The following is a 14,198-nucleotide window of genomic DNA, read 5'->3' as shown; positions in this document are numbered from 1 at the left end:
AGCCTGATTAATTTATTTACCAGGGATTAGGTTTCTTAGAACTCTAAAAAAAAAAGGAGAAAGTATAAGATCTGTAAAATCACACCCTGCAAAACTTAATGCTCGCAAACTTTCTTAAATATCATTTATTCATTGCCTACAAATTATGCTTTTAGGAGAAAATAGCCATTGTGATTAGTTGTAAATAGCTCAGTAACTGTTTAATTAATTTATTTGGCCAATTTAGTTTTTATCCTTTTTAATTTTAAAAGTGTGTGTATTATTTTTCTTTTTCAAAAAGGTGTTAGAGAATGTCACATGAAGATTCAATAAAATGAACATGATTATCAATGGATTCTCAGAGGAGATATACTGCTAACAAAAATTTATCTCTCTATCTTCTTGTAAATAAAAGAATCACTACTCTCCTTCCTACGCCCAGATTCACATTAGTGCCATATGAGAATACATAATCATGTTAATGCATAAAATATTTCTGATAAGAATGGCTAAGATAAGTAATTAGTAGATTTGGGGTTCAATGATAGTTACACCAGGAATCTCTATTTTGCTATGAAATGGGGAGAAAATTATTCAAATTCTTAATTTTTCTTTAAATAGAATTAAAATCGTTAATCAGAAGAAAAGCTTTTCTGTACCCATTCTCAAAACTTAAATAAATGCCATTGTTTACATAATGCAAATATAGGCAAATGCTAGTTTACATAATGCTAGTTATAGGCAAAAATACTAGCAATATAAAATATATTTTGAAGTTATACAATCATAATATTGTGTTTAGATGTTATATATATACATTTTGACATGTCACACAGTATTTTATATACTTTATTATACATTTACAAAATAAATCTTTTTTTTTTTTTTTATGAATTTTTTTATTTATTTTTTTGTTACAGATATTTTACCTTTTTACCCCATTGGCACCCCCCACCCCACACCATCTCCGCCCCATCCCCGGCTTAGTTGTCCATGTCCATTGGTCATGCATACATGCATATAAGTTCTGTGGTTTATTTTTTCCCACCACCCCACCACCCCACCCCCTCTTCTGAGGGATGTCAGTCTGTGCCTACTTCCATGTGTCTGGGTCTACTGCATTCCTCAGACTGTTATGTTCATTATATTCCGTATATGAGTGAAATCATGTGGTATTTGTCTTTTTCTGCTTGGCTTCTTTCACTTAGGATAATACTTTCCAGGTCCTTCCATGTCGTCTCAAAGGATGAGAGATCTTTCTTTCTTACCGCTGCATAGTACTCCATTGTGTATATGTACCACAGCTTTTTTATCCATTCGTCTACTGGTGGACACTTGGGCTGTTTCCAGATCTTAGCTATTGTAAATAGTGCTGCTATGAACATGGGGGTACATATATTCTTCCTGATTGGTGTTTCAGGCTTCTTAGGGTATATTCCCAGCAATGGGATCACTGGGTCAAATGGAAGTTCAATTTTTCATTTTTTGAGGTAGCACCATATTGTTTTCCATAGTGGCTGCACCAGTCTGCATTCCCACCAGCAGTATATTAGAGTCCCCTTTTCTCCACACCCTCGCCAACACTTGTTGTTCGATGATTTGTTGATGGCGGCCATTCTGACAGGTGTGAGGTGATACCTCATTGTTGTTTTAATTTGCATCTCTCTGATGATTAGTGATGTTGAGCATTTCTTCATATGTCTTTTGGCCATTTGTATGTCCTGTTTGGAGAGGTGTCTATTCGGCTCCTCTGCCCATTTTTTAATTGGGTTCTTTGTCTTCCTTTTGTTGAGTTGTAGGAGCACTCTATATATATTGGAAATTAACCCCTTATCACATACATCATTGACAATGATGTTCTCCCATACAGTGGGTTGCCTTTCCATTTTGATGATTGTTTCTTTTGCTGTGCAGAAGCTTTTTAGTTTAATGTAGTCCCATCTGTTCATTTTCTCCTTTATTTCTGTTGCCTTAGGTGAAGTATCAGTGAAAATTCTTCTCCATATAATGTCCGAAATTTTGATGCCTACATTTTCTTCTAGAATTTTTATGGATTCACGGGTCACATTTAAGTCTTTTATCCATTTTGAGTTTATTTTTGTGTATGGTGTAAGTTGATGGTCTAGTTTCATTTTTTTGCATGTAGCTGTCCAATTTTCCCAACACCATTTATTAAAGAGGCTGTCTTTACTCCACTGTATGCTCTTGCCACCTTTGTCAAATATTAATTAAGCGTATTGCCTTGGGTCCATTTCTGGGTTTTCAGTTCTGTTCCACTGGTCTATATGCCTGTTCTTGTGCCAGTACCAGGCTGTTTTGGTTACAGTCGCTTTGTAGTATAACCTGATATCTGGTATTGTGATCCCACCTACTTTGTTCTTATTTTTCAAGATTGCTGTGGCTATTCAGGGTCTTTTTTGGTTCCATATGAACTTTTGAAGTATTTGTTCTAGTTCTGTGAAGTATGTCGATGGTATTTTGATGGGGATTGCATTGAATATATAGATTGCTTTGGGTAGTATGGACATTTTAATGATGTTAATTCTTCCAATCCATGAATAGGGTATGTGCTTCTACTTTTTTATATCTTCCTCTATTTCTTTTTTCAATGACCTGTAGTTTTCTGCAAATAGGTCCTTTACTTCTTTGGTTAAGTTTATTCCTAGGTATCGTAATTTTTTTGCCGGGATGGTAAATGGGATTGTTTTTTCAGTTTCTCTTTCTGTGAGTTCATCATTGGCGTACAAGAATGCCATCGATGTCTTGACGTTAATTTTGTATCCTGCTACTTTGCCAAATTCATTTATTAAGTCTAGTAGATTTTTGATACAGTCTTTAGGGTATTCTGTGTATAGTATCATGTCATCTGCAAATAATGACAGTTTCATTCCTCCTTTCCAATTTCGATCCCTTTTATTTTTTCTTCATGTCTGATTGCTGTGGCTAAGACTTCCAGTGCAATGTTAAATAAGAGTGGCGAAAGTGGACATCCCTGTCTTGTTACTGTTCTTAATGGAAATATTTTTAGTTTCTGTCCATTGAGTATGATGTTGGCTGTAGGTCTTTCATATATGGCCTTTATTATGTCGAGATATGATTCCTCTCTTCCTACATTGCTGAGTGTTTTTATCAGAAATGGATGCTGAATTTTGTCAAATGCTTTTTCAGCATCTATTGATATGATCATGTGGTTTTTATTCTTCATTTTGTTTATGTGGTGTATCACGTTTATTGATTTGCGAATATTGTACCAGCCTTGCATGCCTGGAATGAATCCCACTTGGTCATGGTGAATAATTTTTTTGATGTATTTCTGGATCTGATTTGCTAATATTTTGTTCAGGATTTTGGCGTCTATGTTCATCAGGGATATTGGCCTGTAGTTTTCTTTCTTCGTATTGTCTTTTTCTGGTTTTGGAATTAGAATTATGCTGGCCTCATAGAACGTGTTTGGAAGTCTTCCTTCTTGAATTTTTTGAAATAGTTTGAGGAGAATGGGTGTTAGTTCTTTTTTGAATGTTCGGTAAAACTCCCCCGTGAAGCCATCTGGGCCTGGGCTTTTGTTTGCTGGGAGAGTCTTGATTACATCTTCAATTTCCTTAGTTGTTATTGGTCTGTTCAAGTTTTCTATCTCTTCCGGGAATAGTTTTGGGAGACTGTGTTTTTCTAGAAATTTGTTCATTTCGCTTAGATTGTCGAATCTGTTGCCATATAGTTGTTCATAGTAGTTGTTAACGATCTTTTGTATTTCCGTGGTGTTGGTTGTTACTTCTCCTCTTTCATTTCTGATTTTGTGTATTTGGGTTCTCTCTCTTTGTTTCTTGGTGAGTCTAGCTAAGGGTCCATCAATCTTGTTTATCTTTTTGAAAAACCAGCTCTTTGTTTGATTGACCCTTTGAATTGTTTTTTTGGTCTCTATGTCATTTATTTCTGCTCTGATCTTTACTATTTCCTTCCTTCTACTTGCTCTTGGGTTTTCTTTTTGTTTGCTTTCTAATTCTTTAAGTTGTGAGGTTAGACAGTCAATTAGAAATTTTTTTGTTTGTTTTTTGAGGTAGGCCTGGAGTGCTATGAACTTCCCTCTCAGAACTGCTTTCAGTGCATCCCATAGATTTTGTGTTGTTGTGTGTTCATTTTCATTGTTTTTCCAGGAAGTTTTTAATTTCTTCCTTGATCTCCTCGGTGACCCATTCATTGTTTAGTAACATGCTATTTAGCCTCCATGTGTTGGAATGTCTTTGCATGTTCTTGTTGCAATTGATTTCTAGTTTCATGCCATTGTGATCTGAGAAGATGCTTGATATGATTTCAATCTTCTTGAACTTGTAGAGATTTAGTTTGTGTCCTATCATGTGGTCTATATTTGAGAATGTCCCATGTGCACTTGAGAAGAATGTGTATTCTGTAGTTTTGGGGTGTAATTCTCTGTAGATATCTATTAAATCCATTTGGTCTAGTGCTTCATTTAGAGTCTCTGTTTCCTTGCTAATTTTTTGCCTAGAGGATCTATCCAGTGCTGTCAAAGGGGTGTTGAAGTCCCCTGCTATGATTGTATTGTTTTCGATTTCTCCTTGGAAGTCCTCCAGAAGATTTTTTAATATATTTTGGTGCTCCTATATTGGGTGCATATATGTTTATCAAGGTTATATCTTCCTGTTGGATAGATCCTTTCAATATTATGTAGTGGCCGTCTTTGTCTCTAGTTATGGTCTTCATTTTGAAATCTATTTTATCAGATATGAGAATTGCTACCCCAGCTGTTTTTTTGCTTTCCATTTGCTTGGAAAATTTTTTTCCATCCCTTCACTTTCAACTTATGTGAGTCTTTTGTTGAGAGGTGGGTCTCTTGTAAACAACATATAGATGAGTCATGCTTTCTTATCCAATCAGCTACTCTGTGTCTCTTATGGGAGCATTCAATCCATTTACGTTTAAGGTGATTATTGATATATACTTATTTATTGCCATTTTCGTTTAGTGTGGTTCTATTTTTCTTCCCATTTCTACTGCTAATCACAGCAGTCCATTTAACATTTCTTGCAGTGCTGGTTTGGTGCTAATGCATTCCCTTAGCCTTTTTTTGTCTCGGAAGCTCTTTATTTGATCTTCTATTTTGAATGATAGCCTTGCTGGGTAGAGTAGTCTTGGATTCAGATTCTTGTTTTTCATGACTTTGATTACTTCATGCCATTCTCTTCTGGCCTGTAGTGTTTCTTGTGAGAAGTCAGCAGAGAGCCTTATGGGGTTCCCTTCGTAGGTAACCTGTTGCTTATCTCTTGCTGCTTTTAGGATTCTCTCTTTGTCTTTAATTTGTGGCATTTTAATTACTATGTGTCTTGGTGTGGGCCTGTTTGGGTTCTTCTTACTTGGGACTCTTTGTGCTTCTTGAACTTGAATGCCTTCTTCCCTCACCAAATTAGGGAAGTTTTCTCTCACTATTTTTTTGAATATTCTCTATCCCTTGCTCATTTTCTTCTTCTTTGGGGACTCCTATGATGCGAATATTATTACATTTCCAGTTGTCCCATAGTTCTCTTAAGCTGTCTTCCTGTTTTTTAATAGTTTTTTCCTTTTGTTTTTCTGATTGGTTGATTTTTTCTACCCTGTCTTCTAATTCACTGATCCGGTCCTCAGCTTCCCCTACTCTGCTTTTTAAACCTTCCAATGTTTTTTTCATTTCGGATATGTCATTTTTTATCTCTTCTTGTTGGTTTTTAATTTCCAATTGGCTTATTTTCAGTGTCTCTATGTCCTTACTCATGCTGTTCAGCTTCCTCAAGATCATGGCTCTGAATTCTAGCTCTGTTAACATGCCTAATTGCTCCACATTGATCTCATCTTTGGTGGAGGTCTCTTGCTCTTTCATTTGGCTTCTGTTTCTGTGTTTCACCATTTTGGCTATCACTGTGGGCTTTGGAGCCTGTCAAGTTTTCCCTGTGGGTGTTGGTGTTCTGCTGTTTGTGGCTCCCTCTCCTGTGTTTAGATGAGTGAGGGAGGACCCACGTTGAACACCACTGTCAAGTCTTACTTTCCTGGTTAAAGTTGCCAGCCCAGGAAAGGTATTGTTATCCTCTAGCTTTTTGCCTGGAGGCTAGCAGTCTAGGTTACTTGATGAGTTTTGTGTTGTCAGTTGATTGAAAAGCTCCCTCAGGTGCTTAGCACAAGGGGATTTCCCAAGGGTGGGGCAGATGCTGGTCATTATTGAGCCTCAATTAGCACTTCAATAGCACACAGGGTGGGGTTGGATCTCCGAGGGAGTGGCTGCTGCCTCTCTCAGAGCTCTGGGAAGGAGCAATGTGGCCATAGTCCTGGGTGGCTGCACTCAGCCAAAGCTCTGAGCGCCCTCCAGATCCCGAGTGTCCCGACTCAGTTCCAGTCCATTCTGCCCTCCCTCTGCCGGAGCCCAAGGTGAGTGGCTGTGGCTGTTTTAGCCTCTGTCCCGCTCTGCGCTGTGGGGCCGCCTGGGAGTGTAGCTCGAGGGCGCAGCTCCCAGCTAAGGCCGCTGCCGAGCTGTGGACCCTGGGCTCCCAGCCCCCATCTCGTGCCTTCGCAATCCTACTGGGATGGAGTCAGTGTCCCTCATTATATGGTCCTCCAAGCTGCTTTTCTGTTGCCTTTTCCCATCGATTTGTCTGTGTTATAGTTGTAATTCCAGTTTGGTTCTGGGAGACGGTTTGTGTAGCTCCGTTCACTCCGCCGCCATTTTTTCTATGGTAGGCAGTTGTAATACTTTGTTCTGTCTTCTCTTGACCTTGCTCCAGGCCCGCAAGTGCAGTCTCCTCCTTTCCTCTCTCTTTGTAGCTGAAGTTCCCTACAAAATAAATCTTAATAGTCATAAAAATTTACTGCTAAAGGCTACAGTAGCTAGATTCAACAGTATCACTATATTTGCTCTTATACTATTATTGTATTATATTGTTATCATAGAAAGCACAGTACCAGAAACTTCACTGGCAGTCTCTGCATCAAAGAATGCAAAATCCATATTTATTTAATATGTTAAAGTAAACACAACTATCGCTATAAAATTAAGTTTTATCTTATTGCTTGATGTTTTTAGACATCAATATATGATTAAAAGAAATTTACAACCTCATTATTAACATTGGGCATTTTTATTGAGAAACAACATATATGCTTCCAAAATGCACTTGCTTTTACAAATTTACATGGATGTGCATGCGAAGTTTTAAATAATAATGAAAATTTATGTATGACTTTAAATTCATATTGACAAGAACCTAACATTTATTCAGAGAAATTAGGAAAGATTTTTGCATTCTTAACTCCTCAAAAAAATGAATCAATGTGTATACATTTGAGTATGTAAATTTTTGTTAATGATTTTAATAAATACATATTAAGACAAAATTTTAATTAAACTTTATTGAATCCCATGAAGTTCTTCTAAAGAACACTGTTTTAAAACCAGCGATCTTTAAGAAAACAGACAAAATAACCTATTCACTATAAAAAAATAAACTATTACATCTGTGGTCACAACTTACGGCTTGAATACTGTAAACTTTACATTCTACAAATAGCTGTAGTGCTCTATTTATCATCCTAACCACTGAAGTTGTTGGAAGTGAGGTCAGGAAAGTACAAAAGAAGGAATATAGTTGTTCCAGAATGGTGAGGGAATGAATAAACCAAAAAAGAAATAGTGGGGACATGACACTGAACAGCAATTCTGCTGTATCATTATAATGATTAACCTGTGGTTATATTGATTATATATTTATATATGTGTGTGTGTGTGTGTGTGTGTGTGTGTGTGTAATATGCTATTATTACATCAGAGAAAAATAGCTCATTTGATAAGAGTATGGCCAACAACAAAGGTTATGAACTTTATTCTCCATATAGCCATTGATTATAAGAGTAAGAGAATATGTCTTGAGTTACAGTAATCTAATCTTACTACATCATAAAAATTTTAAATTTATTTCAATATAGTGATGTTAGTTGAGCACTTATTAGGTTTACAACATGGTATTACATGATAATAGTATTGAAGTAAAAAAAAATAACTTCAATAAATCTGATAAATGCTTTTATAATGACATATATAGAATGACATTATCTATCTATCTTTCAATCTATTAATCTAACTATCATGTAAATATTAGAGAAATATCTTACTCCAATATTTTGCATTCAAGGAAGAGAAATACAGAATATGACATCCTAAATTCATTCATAAAGTGGGTTTATCTGGGGTGTAAAGATAGAACATGAATTTTTATTACTGTCATTTTGGTATTTGAAGATAGTAGTTATAAGAGTTAGGAGCTTTATATATGTAAAATCGTTTAGATAGGAACTGTTATAAATTGAGATCATCACAAACTTTACATTATAAATATTTGTGTATGTGTTAATTACAGACCTAAAAATTAATAAATTAATAGAATCATTTAATCAACTTAAAAGCTAAACTTGAATTATTAATCTATCCCTAATTTCACAAATATTTATACATGCATTTCTGATCATTGTTTTATATAGAATAGCAGGGCAAATAAAATAAGAGGAGACATATGTTTCATTGTTTTAGCCACAGCAGTCATAACTGTAGTGATAGGATAGTTTTAAAATAAACTATGAAGTGTCACCGTAATCTTGATGCAAATAAAAAGATTGAATGATTAAAATGTCTACATTAAGGTATTTCTATTTATTCACTAGATAATAACGTATACACGCTTTTTAAACCCATCAAACATTTATTTAAAAATTTTTTTCTTTATTGATTTTAGAAAGAGAAGAAGTGAGAGGGAGAGAGAGATAGAAACATTGATGAGAAAAAACATCAATTGGCTGCCTCCTGCATGCTCCCCACTGGGGATCAGGCCCACAACCTGGGCATGTGGCCTGACCAGGAATCAAACCAGTGACCTCTTGGTGCATGGGTTGATGCTCAACCACTGAGCCACACTGGCCAAACTAAACCCATCAAACATTTTCAAATGTAACACCCAAATTGATCTACAAAAGAATTATCTTAGAGTAATATTATGCCAAAATTTCCCACATTTTCAAATAATCTGCTTTTCAAAAATACTTCCCTTTCCCAAATGTTTATGTGAATATTGAGATATTTTTCTTCTCTAAAAAAGTAGTAAGTCTGTCCTGGCTGGTTTTGCTCAGTGGTTAGAGTGTTGGCTGGTGCACCAAAGAGTCATGGATTTGATACCTGAATTGCAAGTTTGATCTGGCCTCAGTTGGGGAGCATGCAGGAAGACATCCAATCTATATGTCTCTCTCGCATCAATCTTTCTTTTTCTCTTTCTTTTTCTCTCTCTGTATGTCTCTCTTTCTTCCCTCCTTTCTCCCCCTCTCTCCCTCCCTTTCACACTCTTCTAAATTCAACAAAAAAATATCCTTGGTTGAGGATTAACAAAAAACAAACAAAATTGGAGTAAGTCAGTCAAATATAATTAGATTATGTCAGTCAAAAAATGTCTATATGAACCTATTATGTGTCAGACCATATTACAGATGTTTTGGATACGCAAAGTTACTAGAAAGGTATAACAACCCCTAATTTGTTATAGAGATGATAATACAAACAAACAAATAAATAGGATAGTGTAAAGTACTAAACAGTTTGATGGTGTCAGTAAAACAGAGCAGTGCAATAGAATGTAATCATATTTGGGGGGAAAGAATAATTTTACCTTGAGTGGCTGCCTAAGGCTTCTCTGGATAATTCAAACTTTGAGATGAAACAGAAATTATAAATAGAGATATCTATGAAATTATCTGAAGAAATACAAATAGGAGAAGTGGTATTAGCAAAATCCCTGAGCTAGAAATAAGCTAATATAATTGAGTAAGGGGAAAAGACACCAGCATTCTAGAATTCACCTTGGTAGATTATAAGTTATCAAACATTCATGTGGAGATATCTATTAAGCAGCTATATGTACAATGAAGAGCTTAAGAATGTGTAATGGAATAGAATCAAATGGAATTTTTGCCCTTATATAAAAGAGACTCTTCTTCCAGCATAAGAGGAAATAAATTATGTTGGTACAGATGTTCATAGGTTGGTGGGACTTAACACAATCAAATAAAATAGTTCTCTATTTTCATGTTCATGGAATATGCAGTGAATTTATTAGGTAAAGTAGGGGTAATTTTGGAAGACCTAGGCTGTAAACTATTTATCTTAGTGAAAATGTGATTAATCAGGGAAATGTGGTAGAATTGTTTGTCAATATCCTGTGCCCATTGATTAACTCAACTGTAAACTTAAAACGAGGTTATTAGAGCAACCTTATAATCTTCTCCATTGATATTCAGCTTTACATTAAGTAAAATAATATATTATATTAGGAATAATCCAGCTATATTTTTAAAAATTAAGAAATATATATTTGTGAAGCAATGATGCAAATGACTTTATCTTAACCCAGATTTTTACATATCAAGTAATACAAAATAATATGTAGTGTTTTGATTACTACAGTTTCATAATATAGTGTGAAATCAGAATGTGTGATGCTTCTAGCTTTGTTCTATCTCAGGATTGCTTTGACCCTTTGGGATCTTTTGTGATTCCATACAAATTTTAGGATTTTTTTTTCTATTTCTCTGAGAAATAACATTGGAATCTTGATAGGGACTTCATTGAATCTATTGATTAATGATGGTAGTAGGGGCATTTTAATAATGTTAATTTCTCTAATCCATGGACATCAAATATTTTTCAATTTATTTGTATCTTCTTCAATTTATTTTATCAATGTCTTGTAGTTTATAGGCTACATATCTTTTACCTCCTTAGTCAAATATATTCTTAAGAATTTTATTGTTTTTTATGTTAATAAAAATAAAATTGTTTTCTTAATTTTCTTCTTGAACAGTGCATTATTAGGGTATATGAATTAAAATAAGTTTCTAGCCCTGGCCGGTTTGGCTCAGCGGTTAGAGCATTGGCCTGCGGTCCGGAGAGGCCCGGGTTCGGTTCCCGCTAAGGACATGTACCTCGGTTGCAGTTTGTCCCCAGCCCTGGTTGGTCGTGCGGGTGGCAGCCACTCGATGTGTCCCTTTCACGTCGATGTTTCTCTCTCTCTCTCTCTCTTCCTCTCCCTCCCACTCTATCTGTACAGAAAATGGAAAAGTGTCCTCGGGTGAGGATAAAAATAAAAAAAAATAAAAAAAATAAGTTTCTATACAGTGGGTTGCCTTTCCATTTTGATGATTGTTTCTTTTGCTGTGCAGAAGCTTTTTAGTTTGATGTAGTCCCATGTGTTCATTTTTACCTTTGTTTCTGTTGCCTTAGGTGATGTATCGATGAAAATTCTGCTGCGTATGATGTCCGAAATTTTGATGCCTACATTTTCTTCTAGAATTTTTATGGATTCATGGGTCACATTTAAGTCTTTCATCCATTTTGAGTTGTTTTTTTTTTTGTATGGTGTAAGTTGATGGTCTAGTTTCATTTTTTTGCATGTAGCTGTCCAATGTTCCCAACACCATTTATTAAAGAGGCTGTCTTTACTCCACTGTATGCTCTTTCCACCTTTGGTAAATATTAATTGAGCATATTGCCTTGGGTCCATTTCTGGGTTTTCAGATCTGTTCCACTGGTCTATATGCCTGTTCTTGTGCCAGTACCAGGCTGTTTTGATTATAGTCACTTTGTAGTATAACCTGATATCTGGTATTGTGATCCCACCTACTTTGTCCTTCTTTTACAAAATTGCTGTAGCTATTTGGGGACATTTTGATTCCATATGAACATTTGCAGTATTTGTTCTAGTTCTGTGAAATATGTCATTGGTATTTTGATGGGGATAGCATTGAATCTATATATTGCTTTGGGTAGTATGGATATTTTAATGATGCTAATTCTTCCAATCCATGAACAAGGTATGTGCTTCCACTTTTTTGTAATTTCCTCTATTTCTTTTTTCAATGTCCTGTAGTTTTCTGCAAATAGGTCCTTTACTTCTTTGATTAAGTTTATTCCTAGGTATCTTAATTTTTTTGCCTCATTGCCAATGATATATCAAATAAGGGGTTAATTTCCAAAATATATAAAGTACTCATACAACTCAACAAAAGGAAGACAAAGAACCCAATTAAAAATGGGCAGAGGAGCTGAATAGACACCTCTCCAAATAGGACATACAAATGGCCAAGAGACATATGAAGAAATGGTCAACATCAGTAATCATCAGAAAGATGCAAATTAAAACAAAAATGAGGTATCACCTTACACCTGTCAGAATGGCCACCATCAACAAATCACCAAACAACAAGTGATGGCGAGGGTGTGGAGAAAAGGGGACTCTAGTGCACTGCTGGTGAGAATGCAGACTGGTGCAGACACTATGGAAAACAATATGGTGTTACCTCAAAAAATTAAAAATTGAACCTCCATTTGACCCAGTGATCCCACTTCTAGGAATATACCCTAAGAAGCCTGAAACACCAATTGGGAAGAATATATGTACCCCCATGTTCATAGCAGCACTATTTACAATAGCTAAGATCTGGAAACAGCCCAAGTATCCATCAGTAGACTAATGGATAAAAAAGCTGTGGTACATATACACAATGGAGTACTATGCATCTGTAAGAAAGATCTCTTATCTTTTGAGACAACTTGGTGGGACCTGGAAAGTATTATCCTAAGTGAAAAAAGCCAAGCAAAAAAAGACAAGTACCACATGATCTCACTTATATACAGAATATAATGTACATAGCAGTCTTAGGAATACGGTAGACCCAGAAACATGGAAGTAGGGCACATACTGAAATCCCTTAGAAGAGGGAATGGGAGGGTGGGAAGAGATAAACCACAGAACTTACATGCATGTATGCATAACCAATGGACATGGATAACAAAACCAGGGATGGGGCAGGGGGGATGGGGAAGGGGGTTGCCAATGGGGTAAAAAAGGAGAAACATCTGTAACAAAAACAAATAATTAAAAAAAAAAACTCATAAGATAAAGGGAAAAAATAACAATAAGCAGAACTAAAAATAAATAAATAAAAATAAAAATAAAATCATTCTTTTCTGAACTCCTGCTTGATGGGCCGCCTTACACAACAATGTCTTATTTTCTGGAAATGAAAACACGGGAGGGAATGGGGGCTGCATATGCTTTGCCCGTGTAAAAGTATTTAATAAAATCATACTAGAGGAAATTCAAAAAATAAAGTAAAATAAAATAAAATAATTTCTATGTTAATTTTTGCATCCTTAAACTTTACTAAAATCAGTTTTTATTTCTAGCAGCTTTTACTGTTTGTTTTAAGATTCTATATTTAAGGTCATAACATCTGCAAACAGAAATATTCTACTACTTCTTTATTTAGATATCTTTTTTTTTTCTTTTTTCCATTACTCTGGCTAGGACTTTTAGTACTACGATGAATAAGAGCAGTGAGAGTAGAAACATTTGTAATGTTGCTGATTTTAGACAAAAAGTTTTCAATTATTTACCACTGAGTATGTTAGTTGTGGATTTGTCAAATATGACCTTTATTATGTGCAGGTATGTTCCTTCTATATCCAATTTGTTGAGACTTTGTATCATGAAAGAATGTTGAATATTGTCAAATACTTTTTCTGCATTTATTGAGATGATCATATTATTTTTATCTTTCACTCTCTTAATGTGGTGTATCACATTCATTGATTTGCACATGTTGAGCAATCCTTGCATCCTAGGGATAAAACCAATTTGGCCATGATGTATAATCCTTTTAATGGGTTCTTGAATATGTTTTTATGGTATTTTGTTGAGAATTTTTGAATTTATATTCATCAAAGATAGTGATCTGTAGTTTACTTGTAGTGTTCTTATTTCATTTTGGTATCAGGGTAATACTGGTTTTCTAAAATGAGTCTAGGAGTATTCCCTCCTCTTCATAATTTTGGAAGTATTTTAGAAGGACTACAGTTGATTATTCTATAAATATGTGGCAGAATTCACCAGTCAAATGATATAGTGCTAAGATTTTTCTGGTTGGGAGCTTTTTGATTATGGAATCAATTAGTTACTCATTACTAAATTGCTCAGATTATATATTTCTTTATAATTCAGCTCTGCTAGATTATATGTTTCTGGGAATTAATCCATTTCTTTATTTCTTCTAAATTGTCCAATTTGTTGGTAAACAATTCTTTATAGTAGTCTCTTATAATCCTCTTTATAGTTAAGGTATAAGTTGTAATATAGATCAATTGAAAA

Source organism: Molossus molossus, unplaced genomic scaffold, assembly GCF_014108415.1.
Source record: "Molossus molossus isolate mMolMol1 unplaced genomic scaffold, mMolMol1.p scaffold_m16_p_2, whole genome shotgun sequence".
NCBI classification, from domain to species: Eukaryota; Metazoa; Chordata; class Mammalia; order Chiroptera; family Molossidae; genus Molossus; species Molossus molossus.
The sequence above is the reverse complement of the archived record's forward strand: the minus strand, read 5'-3'. Positions refer to the sequence as shown.